The 24,271-nt window shown below is 43.4% G+C and overlaps 1 protein-coding gene across 1 annotated transcript in view; it reads right to left on the bottom strand.

Moving 5' to 3' along the window:
* TCP1 (t-complex 1) overlaps nt 1-24,271 on the bottom strand; it is a 1,162,065-nt gene that overhangs the window by 615,029 nt on the left and 522,765 nt on the right. The gene's annotated exons all lie outside the window — the stretch shown is intronic.

Here is a 24,271-nt window from a genome sequence, read left to right as displayed (position 1 = left end):
ACCTGTAGATATGTGTTTAGGATGGATAGGTGTAAGATAGGTCTCCAATCTCTGTCTTTCCTCGGTACCAGGAATAGTCTGGAATAAAACCCTTGACCTTGTTCTTTTGCAGGTACCTCTTGAATTGCTTTAATGTCTATGAGAGCTGAAACTTGTTTTTGTGCCTCTGCCCTTTGATTTTGTGGCAGGTTTGGCATGCCTCTCATTTTTGGAAGGGTGTGAAAGTGGAACCTGTAGCCTCTGTCTATAATGTCCAGAATCCATTTGTCTTTTGTAACAATATGCCAATTTTTTGAGAATAATGTCAATTTTCCACCCAAAGGTGCTACCATTAAAGCTTTGCTTGGCAGGTGTAGGAGGAAGTCATTGTGTCTGTTTTCTAAAAGACTGTGATCTATCTTCTCCACCTCTTGGGGTTGGTGCTTGCCACTGTCTGGCTCTGAAGGATCCTTGAGGTTGCCCTCTGCCCCTTTGAGGTCTGTCCGTGGCTGGAAAGGACCAATTTTTTTGAAGGCCAGTTTCTGCTGAAACGTGGAGGCGGTACCTGCAGGAAATCTTTCACTGTTTGCATTGATTTTGCTTTTTCCTCCATTTTCTTTAGCACCTCCTCAGCTTTAACACCAAACAATACATCTTTTTGAAGAGGTGCATCTAATAATTTAGCTTTGACATTATCTGGTAAGGTCTGCTCTTTGAGCCAAGCATGCCTACGTATAACAGACCCCGTAACAGCAGCTCTACATGAGGCCTCTAAAGCATCAAAACCACACTGCAAGGTATGTTTTCCCACTTGCTCTGCAACCATGCAACAAATCCTGCAACTCTTAAATCTGGTTGTTCTGGTTGTGTCATCTTGCTTTTCAGCTGAGATATCAAAAACTGTTGATACTTTAACATATGGAACTGACAGTTTAATGCCCTCATGGTTAAAGTGGCCGAGGTGTACACCTTTTTCCCCCACCTTTCTAAAGCTCTGGAATCTCTCTCTGAAGGTAATGGATTTTTAGCAGTAGAGGCCTTAATTCCCTTGGGACCCTGTGAAATTGTTTCTGGATCAGCAGTATGGCTTTTATATAGGAACTGGTGAGAATCAGGAAACCGGTAATACCTGTCTGGTTTAACAGGAGCTGGAGGCAAAGAATCAGGATTAAGGCTGGCTTCTGTGTACACATCATCCAATATATCTAAAACAGGAGGGATAGCCAGAGACCTATGCTGGGGGAGCAGAAGAAATTCCCTGTGCCTTTTCTTGGAATCTGAATAATCTTGGCCATCCCAGTGAAAGTGTTCCCTCAATGTATGCAGGGTTTCCCCAAAAGAGAAGTCTTCAGGGGGGGAGACCGAGGGAATAGACTCCTCAGAATCAGAGTCTTCGAATGGAGAATAGGCATAATCCTGGTCCTCAGATAGTTCTGAGGTAACAGAAGCTTGATCTGAGGAAGGGTAGGCTTCCTCTAATCTGGGCCTTTTGTCAGAGGGGGGATGAGAACCCCTGATAAGAGTAATCAAATCCTCAGCCATTTTAAGCATCTGTTTTTTAGGCATGGTGCCTTGAGAGGGGGTCTGAGGAACCTGTTTTTTGGATTTCATGGCTGCTTTAGATTTAGTGAAGGCTTTAATAGAGAAGGAGCAAGGCCTGAAGACCCCTTGAGAAATGGCAGGCCTTCTGAGTATCCCCGCCAGGAGTGGCGTCGGGATCTGTAGTAGGAATGGGGGCCGAGGAGCCTACGACCTTGGGTACTGAAGACACCAGTAATGCTTTGTCATCGGTACTCAGAGGCTGCGTAGGTGCCTCGCTGAGTACCGGAGAACCGGCAGTCGGCCTTAGCGTGGTTTCAGTAGGTGGTGCGGACCTAGTGTGTCGGTCCTTATCTTTGCGTTTTTTGCTCAAAACTGGAGTCGGAGTATCCGACGACATAATACAATTAAATTTTTTGCCAAAAAAGTGAAGGGCGAACTCCGCCCGACGCTTAATAGTGCGCTTATTGAATCTAGCACAAAAACGGCAGGCTGGGACATCGTGGTCTGGGCCTAAGCAAGGTATACAGAAAGAGTGGAAATTCTTATGTGGTATTTGCTTCCCACATGAAATGCAATTATTAACTTTGCCTGACATCGGTCTAAGGCAAGAAAAGTTTCCCCAACAGGGTACTTAGCTTTCAAGAAGACTTCGGCTGAAATACTTTCGTAAATCTCAGGGGCTGGCCGACCGGCACTTGCGAACTGCTTCTGCTTCGGGCACCGCGCGGCAAGAAAGACTGGGGAAAATGGCGTCGGCTGCCTCTTTTATACCCCTGACGCACTGACGTCAGGGAAGAAGCGATGACAACCGACGCCGGACCTAGACTTTGGAATTCGGCCGACTGAGGACCCGCCTGATGGCAGGATAACCCATCTGTTATGACTGCAGCTGTATGCACGATGAACATCTTCATGGTGACTATGGTCCAGCTGAGGCCTTTATAGGTACGTGTCCATTAAATGCCCCCCTAACGGATGCATATGCTAAACCATACTAAAATAGCTCATACCAAAATTTCTAGACCAGACTGACATTAACCACAACAGATCTTCTGTTTCCATTAAGGCACTACTTAGAAAACCTCATCCATTTGTACACAAGATAACAGGTTTCCTGGCTTCCTTTACCACCTGCTGCACATCCTCATGACACAAGTGCCTAAACAGAATCCAGGCTGTCAAATGAAGTTTCTCCAAATGGTGTGCACCAGTCACCCCTGAGACTGAATGAGCAGATTCAGAGTGTGAGAAGTGTGTACTAATTACCCCTGGCGAATACCATTTAACGGAGAACCAATACCACCTGTGCCAATAGGGGTTACCCACACTGATTTTTGGTATCTCTCTCTCAGAACTTACAGAAGTACCTTGTCAATCAGTCGAAAAGGTGAAACGCATAGAACATTCTTGCCCAAAGGAATGAGAATTCAGATGTCTTCCAAGCATGGCTTTAACGATATTTGGAAAATAATTTTTAAAGCTGTCTGTTTTCTAAGGAAGCAAACATATATTTGAGGAGTTCCCCACTTGTGAAATAGATCCTGGAACATCGCTGCCTTGAGTTTCCACTCGTGGGTCTGCTAAGTCTGTCTGACAATATTCTGCTATGATGGGATGAGGATACCTGAAGAAACAGATAATACTGAGAAGTCCACTCCCAGGCCATCATTGCCAATTAGCACTCTGGGTAAGACCTCATACACCACTACTTTGTTGATTTACCATGTCAATGTGGTTATGTCCGTAACCACCAGAACAGAACTGCAGGTCCAAAGGTGGTTACGGATTGTGAACACCACCAACATCTTCTAGATGTTGATGAGCTTCCATGCATCCTTGGGTCCCCAAGTGGCTAGCACTTTCATCCTCATTGGCACAGTTCCATAGGCGAAGTCAGATGAATGTGCATGGACAGATGGCACTGTCACTGAAGGGGAAAAAAGGAAACCCTGTATCAATACTCAACTGATCTCTACACCACTGTAAGACTACTTTAAGGAAGGGCAGCACTACAAAGAAAAAAGAAGTTACCCTAGGCCTAAAGGTGCAAAAAAACCCCACAAGTGAGAATGTGTGTGTGTGTGTGCACATATTTATTATATATATATATATATATATTTATTATATATATATATATATATATATATATATATATATATATATATATGTATATACACACACACACACACACACACACACACACACACACACACACACACACACACACACACACACATATATATACAGGGAAACCAGACAGGAGGAAGGGGACCAATATAGTGGAGTTTTGTAAGCAGCAAATATAACAGATGAGGATGGCAATATGGGCAACCCTTTAGAATACCCTCCCCTTTGAAGATCTGAAAGGTTAAAAACAACCCCCCCCCCCAAAAAAAAACAAACAAACAAAAAAAAAAAAAACAACCAGAATTATCACAACCCGACGGGAACAAAGGCAGGAACAAGGGGAAGAGGGAGACACTATACCCACTGTCTCACCATGTGAAGGAGCAATCCTAAAACAATTTTAAATTTACTGTAACTACAACATATTCAATTATAACAGTATTCAGTTAACAGAACACTTTAGTTCATTATCCAAAGGGCTGAAATTTATCCCACAGAAGGGGGATCTTACCAAGGCAATACTAAATCTCAAGTTATTTGTATGTAAAAATTAATTTAGAACTAATGTTTTCAAACAACTTAAAGATACATAATGGGATGCTAGAAGGAAGAAAAGTGTATACAATTCACCACTACACCCTCAACTCAAAAACTTTGAATCAGTAGTGGATAGGGAACTGAGCCAAGGATTTCCTAAAGGTAAAAAGTATAATCTTACCATGAAAGAAAGAAAAACTAGATGAAATTCGAAAGAATGACAAAATTAGGCTTCTGAGATAAGACACAGGTGGAGGAGCAGTGATTACGGATATAATAATCTATGAGAGTAAAAATATATTAGGAGACACTAGTTACTATATTAGGGTGCCAATAATGAAATAAATATTTTTTACCGAAAATAGATATGGTATAAAGTGAATCATCGTTAGAAGAACTTATTAATCCAGACACTTACAATTATTTGAGAAATGACAGACTGATAATTCCCTCCATCTTTCAGATACCCAAAGTACATAAAAATGAAATGGATCCACCCTTACGGCCCACAGTCACTGCGTAAGGATCAAAGGCAGCCCCCATAGCTAAATATCTTGATAAAAAGTTAAAAAAAGTTATGGATGAAAGTGAAATTTTGAAGGACTTGTGGGATTCTTTAAGAAGTGTTAAACAGGAACTATATAGAGACATTTTTGTCACAATAGATACAGTGGATTTGTTCACAAATATTCCTCAATACAAAGGCACAACATTTTTTGAAGAAGCTTTAATGCAAGACAAAAAAAATTGGAACAGTGATTTTTTTGTCAGCCTCACTTTGACAGAATTAATACTTAAACAATTTCATTTTGGTGGAGAATTCTTCCAACAAGTGAAAGAGGTTGCCATGGGGGCTGCTTGTCCCACCACTTACACTAATATTAGTACTGGTAACATGGGAAGAAACAAAATCATTCTCCATTCAGAATATACAAAATGCTGGGTACTTTACAAAAGGTACCTTAATGATATTTATATATTTTGGACAGATGTTGAAGATGAGCATGGACAATTTATGAGATACTTAAGGACCACAGAATTTTTGAAGTTCACATACAGGGTTTCCCCAAGACAAATTAGATTACCTGGATATTTCTATTCATAAGACTGGGGAGGGTTTTAAGTCTACAGTATTCAGGAAAGAAACCTTCTCTAACTCCTATCATCATTTTACAAGTACTCACCCATTACACAAAAAAAAAGAAGCATTATAAAAGGACAATATGTTAGAGCCAGTAGAATGACTTCTGAGAATAACAACTTTTATGAAGAATGTAACTTCTTATAAAGTCTTTTTAAAGATGAGAGGATTTTCCTTGGATCTTATACAAGAAGTTAAAAATAAAGTGTCAGAAGGGAAGGAAGATTTAAGCCTATTTTAGAAGACAGAATTACATATGAAATGAACCTTCAACAAAAAGATTTTACACACACACATATATATATATATATATATATATATATATATATATATATATATATATATATATATATATATAGGTCTACTTCATATGATTGACAGACCATTTGATTGAAATTAATGTGGTCGACAGCCCATTTGGTCGACAACCAGTATTCAAGGCACTTAACAGGGATTTGCCCCCCCCTCCCCAATGTTGTGCGACCCTGAAGTTGTTATATATAGTTAGGGGGTGTGGGGGTGAAGCCCCCTCCCACCTATTTTCATTTAAAAGCATGAAAATACAAGAAAAAAGTACAGTTTTGTACCTACCATAAATGTAGATGTTCGAGGATCCACATTGCTGCAGTCCTAACCATTGGGTAGTCCGCTGTCCAGTCGGCCCGAATACCAAAGTATATGGCTGACGTCGGTCAAGGCGCATTAGACTGATGTCAGGACGTCAGGGTACTAATGCGCATGACCGACGTCATATCCTCAGTCTTTTCTTGCCCCAGATGTCAGAAGACCCTAAAAAAGACAAGGCCCAAACCAAAACACCAAAAAGCCCTGCACCAAACATATATACAATATATACAATAATATATATTAACTCACACCACCACCCCTAAACAAAGAGGGGAAGGAGGGAGGGTAAATTGGACTGCAGCAATGTGGATCCTCGAACATCTACATTTATGGTAGGTACAAAACTGTACTATGTTCTTCATTCCACATTGCTGCAGTCCTAACCATTGGGTAGAATCCCAAAGCAGAGGTAAGGGAGGCTGGCAAATCATAAGGAAGCAGGAGCTGTCAACATGCCTTGCAAAATAGCTGTGGCAAAACCAGCCCTAGATTTAGAGTAGAGAGGAAGGTGGTAATGCTTAGAGAAAGTATGCACTGAACTCCAAGTAGCTGCCTCCAAAATATCCTTAGTTGCCACCCCCCTTAGAAATGTTGTTGAAGTGGCAGTAGCCCTAGTGGAATGAGGTCTAATCCCAGCTGGAATTTCCTTGCCATGATGGGAATAACAAAATGAAATGCAAAACCCAATCCACTTAGAAATAGTTTGCTTAGACACAGGCTTGCCCTGAGAACTCAAAGCAAAAGAAACAAACAACTGCTGAGACTGCCTGAAATCCTTAGTCCTGCTTAAATAATAACGTAACTGCCTATGTACATCTAAAGTGTGTAAAATCTTTCCCCCTTATTTTGGGGATCTGCATAGAAAGTAGGCAAATGAATAGTTTGGTTTAAAGCCACACTAGAAACCACCTTAGGCATAAAGGAAGGATTAGTACGTAATGATACCCTATCCTTATGGAAAATCAAAAGGGCTCTACTGCCATAAGGGCCTGCAACTCAGAAACCCTTCTTGCAGAAGTAATAGCCAACAAAAAGCAGTCTTCCATGACAAGTATTTCAATTCAGCAGTAGCCGAGGCTCAAAAGGTTGTAGAGTAAGTTTCTCCAACACAAAATTGAGATCCCAAGCAGGAGTAGGAGCTCTACGTGGGGGTCTTATATTCTTTGCCCCTCTAAGAAATTGCTTGAACAAAGGATGCGAAAACAATGGTGGGTCACAATCATAGTGAGCTGAAATTGCTGCAGCATGAATCTTGATGGAAGAGAAAGACAAACCTTTGTCCAGTAACTCAGTAAGATATTGAAGAGCCACACTCAAATTTGGCTCAGTAATCTCCAAATTGTTTGCTGCACTCCAAAACAAAAATCTCTTCCATTTTTCTCCGTACACTTTCCTTGTACTAGGTCTTCTGGCTTCCATAATCACATTTAAAACTTGCTGAGGAAGCTGAGACCTGCTGTCTTTCAAAACAGAATATGCCAGGCTGTTAGATGTAGAGAATGAAGCTTGACATTGAGCAGATGACCGTCCCTCTGAGACAACAGGTGTGGAATCAAGGGTAAAGGCCATGGAGGCTTCCTTACCAGACTCCTCAGTAATGGGTACCAGTACTGCCGAGGCCAATCTGGAGCTATTAAAATCATCCTTGGCTTGTCTTGTCTGACCTTTAGAAGCACCTTTGGAAGAAGAGGCAGAGGTGGAAAGGCATACACATGAAGATTTTTCCAACTGAAAGAAAGAGCATCCACTTTCCAAGCTGTGTGATGAAATCCTTTCATGCAAAACTTTGGCAGCTGGTGGTTTAGTGGAGAAGCGAACAGATCTATGTCTGGAGTTCCCCATGACACTGTCAATGTTTGAAATACATGAAGATCCAGTTTCCACTCGTGGGGATCCATGATTTGTCTGCTTAATACATCTGCTAAGGAGTTCTGTGCTCGGCAGAAACCTTGCCTGAAGAGTTAGTTGCAGACTGAGCGCAGTCTCCCATAAAATCATTGCTTGTCTGCACAATGGGTAAGAATGTGTTCCCCTTGTTTGTTGATGTACCACATGACAGTTGTGTTGTCTGTTAGAATCAACACCTGCCCTGGAAGAAGTAACTCTTTGAAAGCAATTAATGCAAACTGAACTGCTAACATCTCTTTCATGTTGATATGTAGATGCTGTAGTCTGGCAGGCCACTTGTCTTGTATCCACTTTCCATTTAGATGAGCTCCCAAGCAACATCTGAGGCATCTGTCGTTAGAATCTGACTTGCCTCTGGCCGGGTCACAGAGAGTCCCTTGTTTAGGTGACATTCCTGAGCCCACCACAAAAATTCCTTTTGAATGCAAGGTATTATTTGAATGACAGTGTCCAAATCCTGGCAGTGCTGTGTCCACAGATTTTTGAGATACCATTGTAGCTTCCTCATATGCAGTTTGGCATTGGGAAGCACCAGAATACAAGATGCCATGAACCCTAAGGCTTGAAGGACTGTCCTTGCAGTCAGCCCGGACTGAAGAGATAGATGATGGAAGTAACTGGAAAGATTCTTTTGTTTGTCCGGGGTTAAAAAGGCCATCTGGGCTGCTGTATTCAGTCTCACACCCAGAAAGCACATGTCTTGAGAGGGTACTAGACTGGACTTTATTTCGTTCACAGAATACCCTAGGCATCTTAGCACTGCTATGACATATTCCAGATGCTGTAGAAGATCTTCTTTTTCTTGAGCCAGAATCAGGCAGTCGTCCAAGTAAGGATAGATTTGGATTCCTTTTAGCCTGAAGTAAGCTATCACTGGAGCCAGAACCTTTGTGAATACTCTGGGCGCAGTAGATAAGCCAAAGGGCAATGCAGAGAACTGATGAGAATTTCCAGCTCGAAAACGCAGATACTTCCTGCATCTTAGTCTTATTGGCACATGAAGGTAAGCTTCCTTGGAATCTAAAGTTACCATCCAGTGATCTTTGCCCAGCAGAGGTAAAAGCTGTTGTAACGTCAACATTTTGAACTTGGGAATGTCCAGATAAGTGTTGAGGATAGATAAATCCAAAATTGGTCTCCACGTGTTCCCCTTCTTTGGTACTAGGAACAGGCGAGAATAAAATCCTAGGCCCCTTTCTGGTACAGGAACTGGCTGAATGGCCCCTATTTGGAGTAACAAAGAAATTTGCTTGTGAGCCTCTTTCCTTTGTGGAGGAGGAACGTCTGGCATGCCTTTGAAAGGGGGCAAGGTATGGAAATAAAACCTGTAACCGTGGTGAATGATATCCAAAACCCATCTGTCTTGAGTAATTAAATCCCAATTTTCTTTGAAAAGAGACAGTCTTCCTCCCAAAGGAGCTGCCAGTCGAGAATGCTCTGGCAGCTGAAAAGGCAGGTCATTGGGTCTGTTTACGAAAGGACTGACCCCTGCCCTCACCAGAAGTCTGAGCAGGAGAACTCCCTGTTCTAGGCCTAAAAGAACCTTGAGCTCTGCCCCTACCACGTCTAGACCTACCCCTAGACTGGGAATCATACGCAGGATATGTCCATCCCTTAGTAGGCCAATTTCTGCTAAACTTTGGAGGCTGCACCTGCAAACAATCTTTGACAGTCTGCATAGATTTAGCCTCGTCCTCCATTTTCTTTAAAACTGCTTCCACAGGCGAACCAAACAACACATCAGACTGTAAAGGAGCATCCAAAATCCTTGTTTTAACATGCTCAGCTAAATTCTGATCCCTCAACCAAGCGTGCCTGCGAAGAACAGAACCAGTGGCAGCCACCCTCGAGGAGGCCTGCACAGCATCAAAACCACATTGCAAAGAATGCTTACCCACTTGTTCAGACACATGAACTAAATCTAGCAACTCTTTACACTCAATACCTTCCGCCAGAGCATCCACCTTAGATTTCAATTGTGAAAGGAGATAATTCTGATATTTTAGCATGTGAAACTGACAATTCAACGCCCTCATGGCTAAAGTGGAAGAAGTATACACTTTCTTACCCCATCTATCCAAAGCCCTTGCCTCTTTATCAGAAGGAACAGGATTTTTAACAACAGAGGCCTTAACACCTTTAGGCCCCTGAGAAACAATTTCTGGGTCTGCCCTAGGACTCTTAAAAAGATACTTATGAGCTTCAGGCACCCTATAGTACCTATCAGGTTTAACAGGGGCAGGAGGCAAAGAATCAGGATTCAGGGAAGCCTCTGCAAAACATCTTCCACCACATTCAACACAGGAGGTATAGCTAAGGGCCTATGCTGGGGTAAAACAAGAATTCCCTAAGCCTCTTCCTGGAATCAGAGAAATCTTGGCCTTCCCATTTAAAATGCTCCCTCATGGAATGCAGAGTCTCTGAAAATGAAAAATCCTCAGGAGGAGAAGCTGAAGGAGTGGAATCATCCACATCAGAATCAGAATAATGAGGAAACTCCTGCAAGTCTTCAGCCGAAGACTCAGAAGCCTCTGAACACTGTTCAAAACTCTCAAACTCAGGCTCCACCCTAGGCCTCTTATCAGGAGGGGGCATAGAACCTCTAATCATAGTAATCAAATCCTCTGCCATTTTAAGCATATGTTTCTTAGGCACAGAACCTGAAGTGCTAGGAGAATAGGAGAAGCCCCCACTGAAGCTAAACTTGGCCTACCTCTCAAGGAAGTCTTGGAAACAGAAGGAGAGGCTCTAACTGCCTTAGGAAGAGAGGGAAGAACAGCTACCTGAGAAATCCCATCAGCCTGGCCTACCTCCTGAGAGGGCACATCCTGTAACAGTAAAGTCTCTGCCTGAGACTCCACAGAAACTCCTGGCAAAACCTCTGGCTCCACTGAGCCTTCTAAAGAACCGACGTCCGGGACTGCCGGTTCTTCAACCCTAGGCTTTGCTGCTTTGTCCTTGCGCTTTTTGGACGAAGCGGGCGTCGGAGCATCCGACGGCATTTTATAATTACAACGCTTCCCAAACACTAACCTGGCACAGTCTAACCTTCTCTTAATAGTGCGTTTGTTAAATCTAGCACAAGAGCGGCATCCAACAACGTCGTGCTCAGGCCCTAAACAAGGTATACACAAAGTATGGTAATCCCTATGAGGTATCTGTTTCCCACAAGAAATACAGTTATTCACTTTTTCTGACATCCGGTTAAATACTGAGGCAAGAAAAAACCAAAATGTTCCCAACGGGGTACTTAGCCAACTTTGATTCGGTCTGAAACTCCGACTTCAGAAAATTTCAGAACGCCAACCTGCACTCGCAAAACTGCTTCTGCATCGGACCATGCGGCAAAAAAGACTGAGGATATGACGCCGGTCATGCGCATTAGTACCCTGACGTCCTGACATCAGTCTAATGCGCCTTGACCGACGTCAGCCATATACTTTGGTATTCGGGCCGACTGGACAGCGGACTACCCAATGGTTAGGACTGCAGCAATGTGGAATGAAGAACATCTACACATTTTAAGCGAAAATAGGTGGGGGGCTTCGCACACCACACCCCCCAATGTGGGGGGCTGTGCCCCCCACACCCCCCTAAACTATATCAACTCCAGGGTACACAACATTGGGGAGGGGGGCAAATCCCTGTTAAGTGCCTTGAATACTGGTTGTCAACCAAATGGGCTATCTACCAAATGAATGTCGATCAAATGGTCTGTCGATCTTCTGAAGTAGACCCATATATATATATATATATATATATATATATATATATATACACACACACACACACATATATACACACACACACACATATATATACACACATATACATATATACATATATATATATATATATATATATATATATATATATATATATATATATATATATATATAAAAACAGGGACTTTATATTACTAAAAATATAATTGAAAAAGAATGGGAAAGGATTATAGGACTAATAGACATAAGAGAAATATCCAAGAAACCCTTAAAAATAATGTTTAGAAAAGCACAAAATTTAAAGGGCATACTTGAGCAAAACATGGGGAAGAATAATAGTAAAAATGAAAAAAGAAGAGGAATATTCAAATGCGGTGCCTGCTCTCAATATCCACATATCCGGAATAGAGAGGCAGTTCTCCTAAGCAGATATAAAATCATTGAAGGAAAAAAAAAACATTTTAATTGCAACACAGCTGGCATAGTATAGTTGGCCCTTTGTGAAAGCTCTGAAGCATTTTCTATAGGAAAAATGGAATGCAAACTCAAGAAAAGAATCTATGAACATCATTGTGGCATACAAATTAAAAATGAGAACAATGCACTATATAAACACACTAAGAACTGCACAAGGGCTAGTTTTTTATTTTTTGTGTTAGAAGAAATAAGAAATGATACAAGGGGAGGGCCATGGGAAACGGGAATAAGGAATTATTTGGCAAATAACATTAGAAGCCAATAAATTCCCTGGCCTTAATGAGAATATTTCCATAATCCCTATATTTAAAATGAGAGCCTCAAAGTTATAACAAAAGCTCTTGGTTCCTATGCCTTATAGATTTTGAGAGTTGACCCATGTTGCATGTTATTTACATTTGTCTCAACTTCTAGACATCCCTCCACTATTAATATGTTATTAATATTGAAGCACAAGTTTATTCATGATGATGGGCAAGTTCAGTTTTGATATAACATTTTTTGTATACGACTGTATGTTAAACATGACTTTTTTGGAAAGTTAAGTTTTTTTTTTTTTAAATCTGTATCAGTTGTATTTCATTTCTTTGCAAGATAAGAAAATGTTATTACAGTAAACATTTCATTGGTTATGGACTAACTGAAGTTTTATATTTACTGGACACAGATAATTTGAACATTTAAACAACTGAACCATGATTGATTTAGCATCTGATGAAGTCTTGCGTAGCAAGATGAAAATGCGGCAGTTAAGTATTTATGTCACTTCATGTTGGTTTATTTCAATAAAAGTGAGTGAAGGCTTTTATAGTACTTGGCGTCACTTCTCCTTGGTTTATTGGTATTATTGGCTTCTGTATTACTGGGCACATTTCCTTTTGGAAAATATCTGAGGAGTTTCCCACTTGTGAAATAGATCATGGAACACCACTGCCCTGAATTTCACTTGTGCGTCTGCCAAGTCTGTCTGACACAATATTCTGCTTTGATGGGATGAGGATACCCGAAGAGACAGATAATACGGAGAAGTCCACTCCCAGGCAATCACTGCCAATTAGCACTGAGGGTAAGACCTCATACACCACTACTTTGTTGATGTACGATGTCAAAGGTGGTTAGGGACTTGTGAACACTGCCAACATCTTCTAGATGTTGATGAGCTTCCATGCATCCTTGGGTCCCCAAGTGGCTAGCACTTACATCACCACTAGCACAGTTCCATAGGTGAAATCAGATGGATGTGCATGGACAGATGGCACTGTCACAGAAGGGGGAAAAAAAAGGAAACCCTGGATTGGCACTCAAGTAATCTCTACACCACTACTCTAAGGGCGGGCAGCACTGGCAACTAGAATGTCAGAGAACGAATGTGCTGCATCATACAATTTTTGGACAACACAACAGAAAAGTTTCAATGGTAAGACAGATCAGTGGTAAAATAACGAATGCTATCAGTATAAAAATTATTAGGAATTCTCAAGCAGAGGCATCATTCCACTGGGTGAATTCCAGAAACACTGTCTAGTACAACAGGACCTTGTCTTCAGGCAGAAAAGTCAGACCCTTTTTGCAGTCAAACTCTCCAGAAAGGAAAGTCTTTGGGAGGGTGTCAAATATGACTTTAGGAGGTTCAACTTGAACCTTAGACAGAAATGTCAAGACAAGACTTTCTCTAGTGATTCCACACACCTTGATGGAAATGCTGTACAGATCAGCAAGCCATCCAAGTACAGAAAAAAGTGAAGACCCTGAGTCCGTCAGTGGGCCACTACCCAAAAAAGGCATTTGGTAAAAACACTCACATTGCAGTGGATAGCCCAAAGGATGATACGATAAAGAAAACTGATACTGCGAACCACACAACAAATCTCAGATATTCCCTGAAACAATGAGCAATGAAGATATGAAGAAAGACATCTGTCAAGACCAAGGTAACTGTCAAGCACTGGTCTGGAAATGGGAAGCACTGTCTGCAGAATGAGCATTCTGAACTTGGGGACCTCGACAAATGTATTCAAAAAGGAAAGAAAGGTCCCACATCAGTCTCTATGACTACTCTTACTGGGGAACCAAGAAAATACTAAAGAAATCTCATTCCTGCCGAAAAAGAGACCTGTTCTATGATCCAAGTCAATCATTTGCTGGAGAACAGGAGGGAAAAAAAGTACAGTTGTGTACACTTACCATAAATGTAGCTGTTAAAGTGTATTCCCTGTTGCAGTCACCACATTTGGGTTATCTGCTTGCAATAGCCCTCAGTCGGCCTGATTAACAAAGTCTTGGGTCCTGCGTCGGTTGCTGTCTCATCTTCCATGACGTCATGTACTCAGGGGTATAAAGCATGCAGCCAACTCCATTACATCAGTTTTTCTTGCCCCAGATGTCAGGTGCCCCCATAATGGGAAGCAATTATATACACAAGGTTACACCTCCAACAAAAAAGCAAATACACCAAAAAGCTTTAAATATAGTAAGCAAGAATAGAGGGATAGCCAACAGAAATCAGGGGGCTGGAGGGAGGGTAACTAGGACTGCAACAGTGAATACACTCGAACATCTACATTTATGGTAAGTGTACACACAACTGTACTATGTTCTTTGTGTTTCACTGTTGCAGTCATCACATTTGGGTAGATTCCCAACCCTAAGGATGGGAGGAGGAAATCAGATAGCATTAGGACCAGTTATAAGGCCCTGCAAGACTGCAGTGGCAAAACCAGCTCTGGATTTAGAGAAAATTGGCAAATGGTAATGCTTGGTGAAGGCATGTACAGAACTCCAGGTAGCAGCTTATAGGATGTCCCTGGTAGGGACACCTCTGAGAAAGTCTGTATAGGTAGATGTAGCCCTGGTTGAATGTGGTCTAATCCCCTGTAGGGTAGGTTTTCCATGGTGCTTATAGCAGAAATTAATGCAATGGCCTATCCATTTAGAAATGGTTTGCTTTGAAATTACCTTCCCCTCTGCCCCTGCAGCAAATGCAACCAGCAGTTCAGATATCCCAAGAGGTTTAGTCCTGTCCAAATAACATCTAAGTGGTCTGAGCACATCTAAGGAGTGCAGTATTCACTCCCTTTGTTCTGTGGATTAGAAAAGAAGGTTGGCAAATGAATGGACTCATTAAGGGCCACACTGGATACCACCTTGGGAATGAAAGAGGGATTGGTTCTGAGGAACACCCTGTCCGCATGAAAAATGATGAAAAGCTCCACTGCCATGAGGGCCTGTAATTCAGACACCCTTCTTGCTGAAGTGATTGCTAAAAGGAAAGCTGTTTTCCAAGAAAGAAATGTTAAGTTTGCAGTAGCAGCTGGCTCGAAAGGAGGTAGAGTGAGTTTCTCCAATACACAGTTAAGGTCCCAAGCAGGGGTTGGAACTCTCCTGGGTGGTCTCCAATTTCTGGCCCCTCTGAGGTACTGCTTGAGCAGAGGATGAGAGAAGAGGGGAGGTTCTGTGTTATAATGTGCTGAAATGGCTGAGGCGTGAATTTTAATGGAGGAAAAAGACAGGCCCTTGTGAAGCATCTCAGTTAAGTATTGCAAAATCTGAGGTAAATTGGGCTCTGCTGTGCTCAACCCTTGAGATTGGTTCCAAGCACAGAATCTTTTCCATTTTTCAGCATACGATTTTCTAGTACTAGGCCTCCTTGCCTCTAAGATGACATCCATCACAGGTTTTCTGAGGGATGATAAGGGTGACTAAGTGATTAGCCAGGCTGCAAGGTTCAATGTTGAAAGGTGAGGGTGCAGGATCTGGTTTTCCTGCTGAGACGGCAGGGAAGGGGTCTGAGGCAGGTGCCATGGAGGTAACTGCGACACTGCGCAGGAGGGGGTACCTGTGTTGACGCGGCCAGGCTGGAGCAATCAAAATCATCCTTGGTTTGTCCTGTTTGACTTTTAGAACTTTGGAGAGCAGAGGCAGTGGGGGGAAGGCGTAGACTAATAGGTTTTTCCAGCTGAAGGACAGAGCATCCACTTTCCAGGCTTGGTTGTGGGGAGTCCTTGTGCAAAACTTGTCCAACTGGTAGTTCTGGGGGGAGGCAAATAGGTCTATATCTGGCCTTCCCCATTCGCTTGTCATAAAGTTGAAAATCCTTGTTTCCAGTTTCCACTCGTGTGGGTCCATGAGGTTTCTGCTTAGTCAGTCTGCCAGTATATTTCAATTTCCTGGCAGGAATTGAGCTTGTAGGTGCACTTGGTAGCTCAAGGCTGTGTTCCACAATGCCTTGGCTAGTCTGCAGAGGGGGTAGGAATGTGTACCCCCCTGCTTGCTTATGTACCACATGACCTTGGTGTTGTCCATCTACCATTAGCTGTCCTGGAAGAATGTAGTCCTTGAAGGCTGTCAGAGCATTCTGTACAGCTAACATTTCTTTTTGATTGATATGTAGGTGCATTTGACTTTGGTTCTATTTGCCCTGAATGCACTTCCCTGCCAGGTGAGCCCCCCATGCATAGTCTGATTTATCTGTTAGGGTTTGGGCGGCAGAGGGTACTTTGAATGGTAGTCCCTTGTTTTGGTGGCAGGCCTCTGCCCACCAGAGGAACTCTAGGCGTAGGCAAGGTATGATAGGAATCATTGTTTCTAGGCTGTGAGAATGTTGACTCCATAGGATTTTTAGATACCACTGTAGTTTCCTCATATGCAGTCTTGCATATGGAATTAGAAGAATGGAGGAGGCCATGAACCCCAAGGCTTGCAGTATTTGTCTTGCAGATAGCAGGGCTTTTGTGGCCACTTGTTTGAAATAGGTTAGCAAATGAATTTGCTTTTCTGGCATGAGGTACTCCATCTGGGAAGTTGTATTCAAGCTTGCTCCCAGGAATGTAATTTGTTGAGAGGGTACCAGTTGTGATTTCTTTTAGTTTATGGTGTACTCCAGACAAGTTAGAACCCGTTTTACAAACGCCAGATGATTCAAAAATATGCTCTGGCTTTCTGCCTAAATTAGTCAATTGTCCAGGTATGGGTATATTTGAATACTTTGCCTGCAAAATGCAATAACTGGAGACAGGCACTTTGTGAATACCCTGGGCACAGTTGACAAGCCAAAGGGCAGTGCAGAGAACTGATAATGCGTGTAGCTTGCTTTGAAGCGTAGGTATCTTCTGCAAGATTCCCTGATTGGGATGTGCAGGTATGTTTCTTTTAAATCTAGTGTTGCCAACCAGGTATCTTTGTTTAGCATAGGACGTAATTGATGAAGAGTCAGCATCTTGAATTTTGGAATCTCCAGAAAGGTGTTTAGAGTAGACAGGTCCAGGATTGGACGCCATGATTTGCCTTTTCTGGGTACCAGGAAAAATGTTTGGAGTAGAAACCGTGTCCCTTTTCCTCTTTTGGTACCAGCTGAATAGCCCCCATGCTTAAGAGAGAAAGTACTTATATTTGAGCCTCTGTCCACTGATTTGGGGGCAGGTCCGGCCATCCATTTGGTGTTGGCAACGTGTGGAAATTAAATCTGTATCCCTGGGACACTATATTTAAAACCCATTTGTCCTGGGTTATGAGTTCCCAGTTCTTTGCATGAAGAGCAATATTTCCCCCCAAAGGGGCGTTCAGTAGATAAGTGCTTGGAAATTTTAAAAGGAAGTCATTGAGACTGTTTACCATGGGGGGGTGTCTTGTTATTCCCAGATTTGGAAGTGGAGGCCCCCCACTGCTTAGTTCTTTGAGTTCCCTGGGACTGAAACCTGGGGTTTTTGCTGTGTCTGGGTTTGGCTTGAGAAGACTTGGAAGGGCCTGGAAAGGACCAATTCTTAGTAGGCCAGTGCCTACTAAATCTAGGAGGTTGCACTTGTTAAAAATCTTTAACAGTTTGCATAGATTTAGCCTTATCTTCCATCTTTTTAAGAACTTCTTCAGCCTTGTTGCCAAACAGGCGGTCCTGATTTAAAGGAGCATCCAACAATTTAGCTTTAACATGATCAGGCAAAGATTGCTCTTTAAGCCAAGTATGCCTTCTAAGCACAGGCCCAGTAACAGCAGCCCTGCAAGAGGCCTTTAAAGAATCAAAACCACACTGCAAAGTATGTTTTCCAACTTGTTCAGCAGAATGCATTAAATCCTGTAAATCTTTATTTTCCACACAGTCAGGAATCAACATCATTTTCTGTTTTAGCAGTCCAATAACATGTTGCTGATATTTTAACATATGAAATTGGCAATTTAAAGCTCTGATTGCCAAGGCTGCTGAAGTATAAACCTTTTTACCCAATCTATCCAGTGCCCTGGAGTCTCTATCAGAAGGGGTAGGATTGTTAGCAGTAGAAGCCTTAATGCCCTTGGGCCCCTGGGAAATAGTCTCTGGATCTGCAATAGGATTTTTGAAAAGGAACTTGTGGGACTCGGGGACCCTGTAGTATCTGTCAGGTTTACTAGGAGCAGGAGAGGCAGGGAATCGGGGGCCAAACTGGATTCCGAGAAAACATCAACAACAATTTCTAGTACAGGAGGAATAGCCAAAGGCCTATGCTGAAGTAGAAGGAGGAAATCCCCAAGCCTCCTCTTTGAATCAGAAAATTCCTGGCTTTCCCAGTAAAAATGCTCCCTTAACATATGTAAGGTTTCTCCAAAAGAAAAATCTTCAGGAGGAGAAGCAGAGGGAATAGAATCCTCTGCATCAGAATCCTCATAAGTAGGCAAGGACAAATCCAAGTCATCAGAAGAGTCAGAACAAACAGAATCCTGATCGGAAGATTCATAATCAAGTTCAGCCCTATGCCTCGGGGGGGGTGGGAGGGGTGTTGACTACCCCTGATTAGAGTTATTAGATCTTCAGCCATTTTTATCATTTGTTTTTTAGGCACAGGGGCCTGAGCATGTGGCCTGGGCGTCGTTTTTTTTTTAGACATGGATCGAGATTTAGGCCTTAGTATTGAAGGAGGCGTTGATTTAATATGCAAGTCCGTAGGCCTGAATACACCCTCAGAAGCCAGTGCCTGCACAGCGGCTCCGGACCCATCCAAGGTAGAGACATCCGTGGGTTCCATAGTTGAAGTATCTCGCCACATACCGGACTCCAAATGGGTCTCAGTAGACGCTTGTGAATCAGAAGTAGCGGGTATCAGGGGCTGCGAAAGCACTTCACTGAGTACCGGCAAACTGGCGACTGGCTTAGGAGAAGCTTCGTCAGCAGTTTTGGACCTCGGCGGCCTGCCTCTGTCTTTATCTTTGGGTTTTTTCAGAATCCCGGTAGTCGGATGGCTAACCGACGACATTTCTGGATAAATAAACCAGGAACCAAAATATTTAGAGGCAAAAATATACAGACGACGGATAGTGCACCGATTAAATAAAGCACAAAACCAACAGCAAGGTATGTCGTGGTCAGGACCTAGGCAAGGAATATAGTATGAATGAAAATCTTTACGAGGTATTTGCTTTCCACAAGTAATGCAATTATTAACTTTTACTGACATCGGTAAGGAGCAAGAAAAAGTTTCCCCAACTTGGTACTTAGCTTTAAGTTGAAGACTTCGGTTCTGAAACTCGAAAACGAAAATTTCAGGAGTCGGTCGACCGGCACTTGCGAACTGCTTCTGCTTCAGGCTCCACATGGCAAGAAAGACTGATGTAATGGCGTCGGCTGCATACTTTATACCCCTGACATCATGGAAGAAGGGACAGCAACTGACGCATGACCCAAGACTTTGTTAATCGGGCCGACTGAAGGCAACCTGCAAGCAGATTACCCAAATGTAATGACTGCAACAGTAAAACACGAAGAACATCTGGGTCCAGAGTCCAAGGATCATCTAGAAGATGAGGCCCGAGAAAGGGGAACCAAATCTGACAAGGCCAGTAAGGAGTGATGAGAACCATTCTGCTTCCCAAGGTCTTTGCTTTCTAGATCACCTTCAATATCAGCGGAAAGGGGGGAAATGCATAAAGAATTCCCGGGGGCCAATTGTGAACAAGTGTGTCTCTCTGTGTCTCTCCTGGAGGGGGGATAAGAGAGAAGCAGCTACTGCATTTGGTGTTGATTGGACTGGTAAACAGACCGCAGCAAGGCTGTCCCCATTTGCGGAAAATCTGTTCCCTGACTTTTTGATTCAGAGACCACTCGTCAGGCATCAAGATTGCCCTGCTGAGCTTGTCGGCTATCACATTGGTTGTCCCTGGGATATGCGTTGCAACTAGAAAGCATTTGGAAGATATTGCCCACTGCCAAACATGAACAGCCTCTCAACAAAGGGGGTAGGATTTGGTTCTCGTTTGTTATATACCATACTACTGACATTGTCTGACTGCTATCGTCCCTAGAGGAAGAAAGTCATGAAGTTTTTGCAACGCTAGTAGCACTGCTTTCATCTCTAGGATATCGATATGCAGGTGAGTCTCGTGATCTTGCCATGTGCCTTGGACAGTCCTGCCTAGATAATGCGCCCCCCCCCCCAATCTGGGAGGCATCAGTGGTCACAGTAGCAATGGGTTGGCAAGGAATGAAAGGTGTTCCTGTCGTTAGTTGATCAGGCTGAATCCACCAACGAAGGTCCTTCTTGCAAGATTCTGTAATCAGAATAGGATGAGACAGAGGCAGTTGTTGAAGAGACCACTGGAAAAAGAGTAGCCATTGAAGGATTCTCATATGTAGTCTGGCTAGCGGACCTAGAGTTATAGTAGAAGCCATGGTCCATAAAAGTTTCAGCACTGTCTGGGCTTTGACACTTTGTTGAGGAAGTTGAAGTAGAATGTATATCTGTCGTCTTAGATTTTGTATTATGTCTGTAGAAAAATGAGCCATCAAGGTGACTGTGTCTATTTCTGTGCCTATAGAAGTCACATATTGACAGTTCGACAAGGCAGACTTTTCCCAATTTATCATAATTCCTAGCTGAGTGCAGAGCTGGATGGCTGAATCCCTGGCTTGTAGAAGTAGGTGCCTGGTGGTGGTGGGTCAGGAGCCAGTAATCCAGGTATGGAAACACTTGGAATCCAAGATGTCAAGTGAGCTGTCACTACCACCATGCATTTGGTGAACACTCTGGGGGCTGTGGTGAGACCAAAGGGCAGAACACGAAATTGGTAAGGACTGAATCCCAGCCAGAAGCGTAAATGACTCCTCGATCCTCTGTTCATTTTATGTGGTAGTACGCATCTTGGAGGTCTATGGAGCACATCCAATTGTCTTTCCCTAACGGAGGGAGTACAGACTGCAGTGTTACCATTTGGAACTTGGACTTCTTCACTGATTCATTTCATTTGCTGAGGTCCAAAATGGGCCTCCAGTCCCCTTTTTGTTTTGGCACTAAAAAGAATCTGGAGTAATTTCCGGATCTTATCTGGTCTGCGGGGATGGTTTGGATGACTCTTTTGAAGCAACTTTTGAACTTCTATGGTTGCTTGATCCCTGTGATTGGGTGGAACATCTAGGGTTTTCTTGGTGGTATGGGGTGGGAAAGTGAAGGGTATGGAGTATCCCATGGTAATTATTCTTTGTACCCACTTGTCTTGGGTGATGTGGTGCCAGGCTTCTGGATACAAAGATAAGCGACTCCCGACTGGCTCAAGAGAAGCACAGTCGGACCCCCCCTTCAGGAGCGCTGATAGGGACATCCATGAAAAGAATCATGGCCAACCTGGTTTTGCGCCCCCCCCCCCCCCGCCTCTAGGGCGAAGTCTATTAGTTCCTCCTCCTCTGCCTCTGAAGGAGGAATCACCCTGTGCATCCGGGAAAAACCTCTGGGATTTCTTGAACCACATTTTCCCGCCTCTCTGACCCTTAGGGTACGGTCTAGAAGGGACAGAAAAACATACTTCCACAACAGAGTTTTCCCTTCCTGCTCGCACCTAGTGAGTGTATCTTTTACCTTTGGTCCAAACAAAGAGGAACCGTCAAAGGGGGCGTTGGTAAAAGTAGATTTGAGGGGCTCCGCAAAGTTACTTAAACACATCTAGAAGTGTCGCCTAAGGGAAACTACTGAACCCGCTGCCCTACTCGCTCCTTCTGCTGCATAGGATATCAGCCTCATGGAGGAGTTAACAATGGAGTTTTAAGATGGACAACTGAGCAGTAACCTTCTCAGGAACTCCTTCAGCTAATGTACCTTGGAGAGTATCTCCTTTAGAAGATCTTTGAAGCCTAGTAAAATGGGTGAGGTAATTCAGTGATCTGAGTGTAAATGCTGCTGAAAAGAAGATACGCTTCCCGTATCTGTCCAACGTTAAGAGACTCCTCGTTCGGTGGATGGACAGATGAAGTCTCCGCTAGTTCCTTCTTTGTGGCTGCCGCCACCACCATGGCATCTACAGGCACACCTTTGGTCAAAAATTATTTTTCTTTAGAGGCTGAAAAACTTGTTGGTCCTTCTGGGGATTGGTTCCATGGCATCAGGAGTTTCCCCACACCTTCCGGCTGACTAGGTCCAAGGGCTCATCGAAAGGTGGAGACACCCAAGAGGCTGAAGGTTGAGAACCGAAAGCCTTCAGGTATACCGACTCCTCATCAGAAGGGGTGACAGTGGACCACTCACCTCTCTGTTTCAGGATCTCCAAGATATCTATGAAGGAGATATCATCAGAGGATGACCTAGTGGACCCTTCTGACTCCTCGAGGTCGGTGTCAGAGGTGGACCTCTCAGTGGAGTCTACTTGCTTCCTCTTGCAAGGTGTCTTCCGAGGGGGCTCCTCAGAAGGGTATTCTGGGGAGGTCTCTAAAGACTCGGGGCCACCCAATGGGGCTCTTGAGGCTGCGGGTCTCTGCTGGCCAGAGAGAGAGATGATGCTGAGATGGAGGTTGGAGCTTGATGGCGAGGAAAATCAGCTACGCACAAGGGTACCGAAGGCCTAGACAGCACGCTCATCATCTTGAATGCAGATCTTTGGTTCAGAGGACAGTCCCGGTTTCGAGGAATCGGAAGCAGCCCTCCACTCCAAAGCGATTGGCTCGGATATGATCCGAGCTCAAACTAGTCGACGCACCATAAGGTAGGCTCGGAACCAAAGAGGTTCAGGTCCAAGCGTTCCGGTCGGGGCCGACTGGTGAACTTCGGCTCCTAGACACCAAGGACGCTGCAGAAGGTGTCTTGAGTGAAACTTGGCTCCAAGACAAACATAAGAGGTGCTGAGCCGGGAGTTCCACAACAAGTGACACCAATAGCTCTGGCTCCAAAGTACCAACATGGCTTTGAGGAGGAACAGCAACAGGGAGTATGGTCTTAGATGGCTCCGGAACAGATTGGGTCGGAGCCAACAACAATTTTTGTAACGTCGACGACTTCAAGAGTCTAAGCACTACTCTCTACATTCTCTTCAGATAGGGTCTCGGAGGATCTAGATGATAAGGTAGGTGACCTAGATCTCTGCAAGATAGGAGATCTTAGAGTTGGGGAGACCGGCAATAACTCTAGACCGGCTCCAAGGTAAAGTTTCAGTGGTTGGCTCCGAAAAACTTGGGGCCAACACTGGAGTGTCGATATTGATAACCTTAACTGGCTCCAAACACAGTGGAGCCAAGGAGATAGAAAGTTTGTCCAATTTCAATATTTTTTGAGGAGATTCAGATAAAGTAGTTGGTGCGGGAGAATGTCTCTTGGCCGACGACATTCTCTTTCTTAGAAGGAGATTTGGAGTGTACGGATGAGGAGCTGGCTAAATCTTCCTGAAAGGAAGGCTTAAGGAGACCTTTCAGAATCAGTTTGTTCTTCCTTTCTTGGAGAACTCAAGAACTGAAAGAGTGACAGAAAGAATATGTTTCCTGAAGATGTATGGCACCGAGACAGTAAACACAGTTACTATGTCAGTCAGTTATTGACATTTTTTGAGAGCATTTAATACACTTTTTAAAACCCAAAAGTTTATGATCCTTAGACATGTTCACACAAGCAGGACACTAGGTAAAGCAGAAAAGAGAGGACAAGGTCCTCTTATTTAAATGGGCCTAGCCCTGCAAGAATCACTTCACACAAGGAAAAAACACAACAGAGGACTAGGTCCTCTAACTTAAACGGCCTAGCCCTGCTCAATAACACACACAGACAAGCAAAAAACAAAAGGACTAGGTCCTCTAACTTGGCCTAGCCTTGCTGAGGAAACACCAGAAAAGGGTCAACAGAGGAGTAGGTCCTCTAAGTTAAACGGACCTAGCCATAAAACAGAAAAGAAGCTAAGTCTAGAAGAAAAGCTACCAAAAAGCAGAATTTCAACAACAGGCTAATTACTACCTAATAAGAATAGTAACAACACTGGACACAGCTAAACAAGAATA

This window comes from Protopterus annectens, chromosome 1.part0 (assembly GCF_019279795.1).
Source record: "Protopterus annectens isolate FY-2018-M chromosome 1.part0, PAN1.0, whole genome shotgun sequence".
Classification (NCBI taxonomy): Eukaryota; Metazoa; Chordata; order Ceratodontiformes; family Protopteridae; genus Protopterus; species Protopterus annectens.
This window is presented reverse-complemented; position numbering and strand designations above follow the sequence as displayed.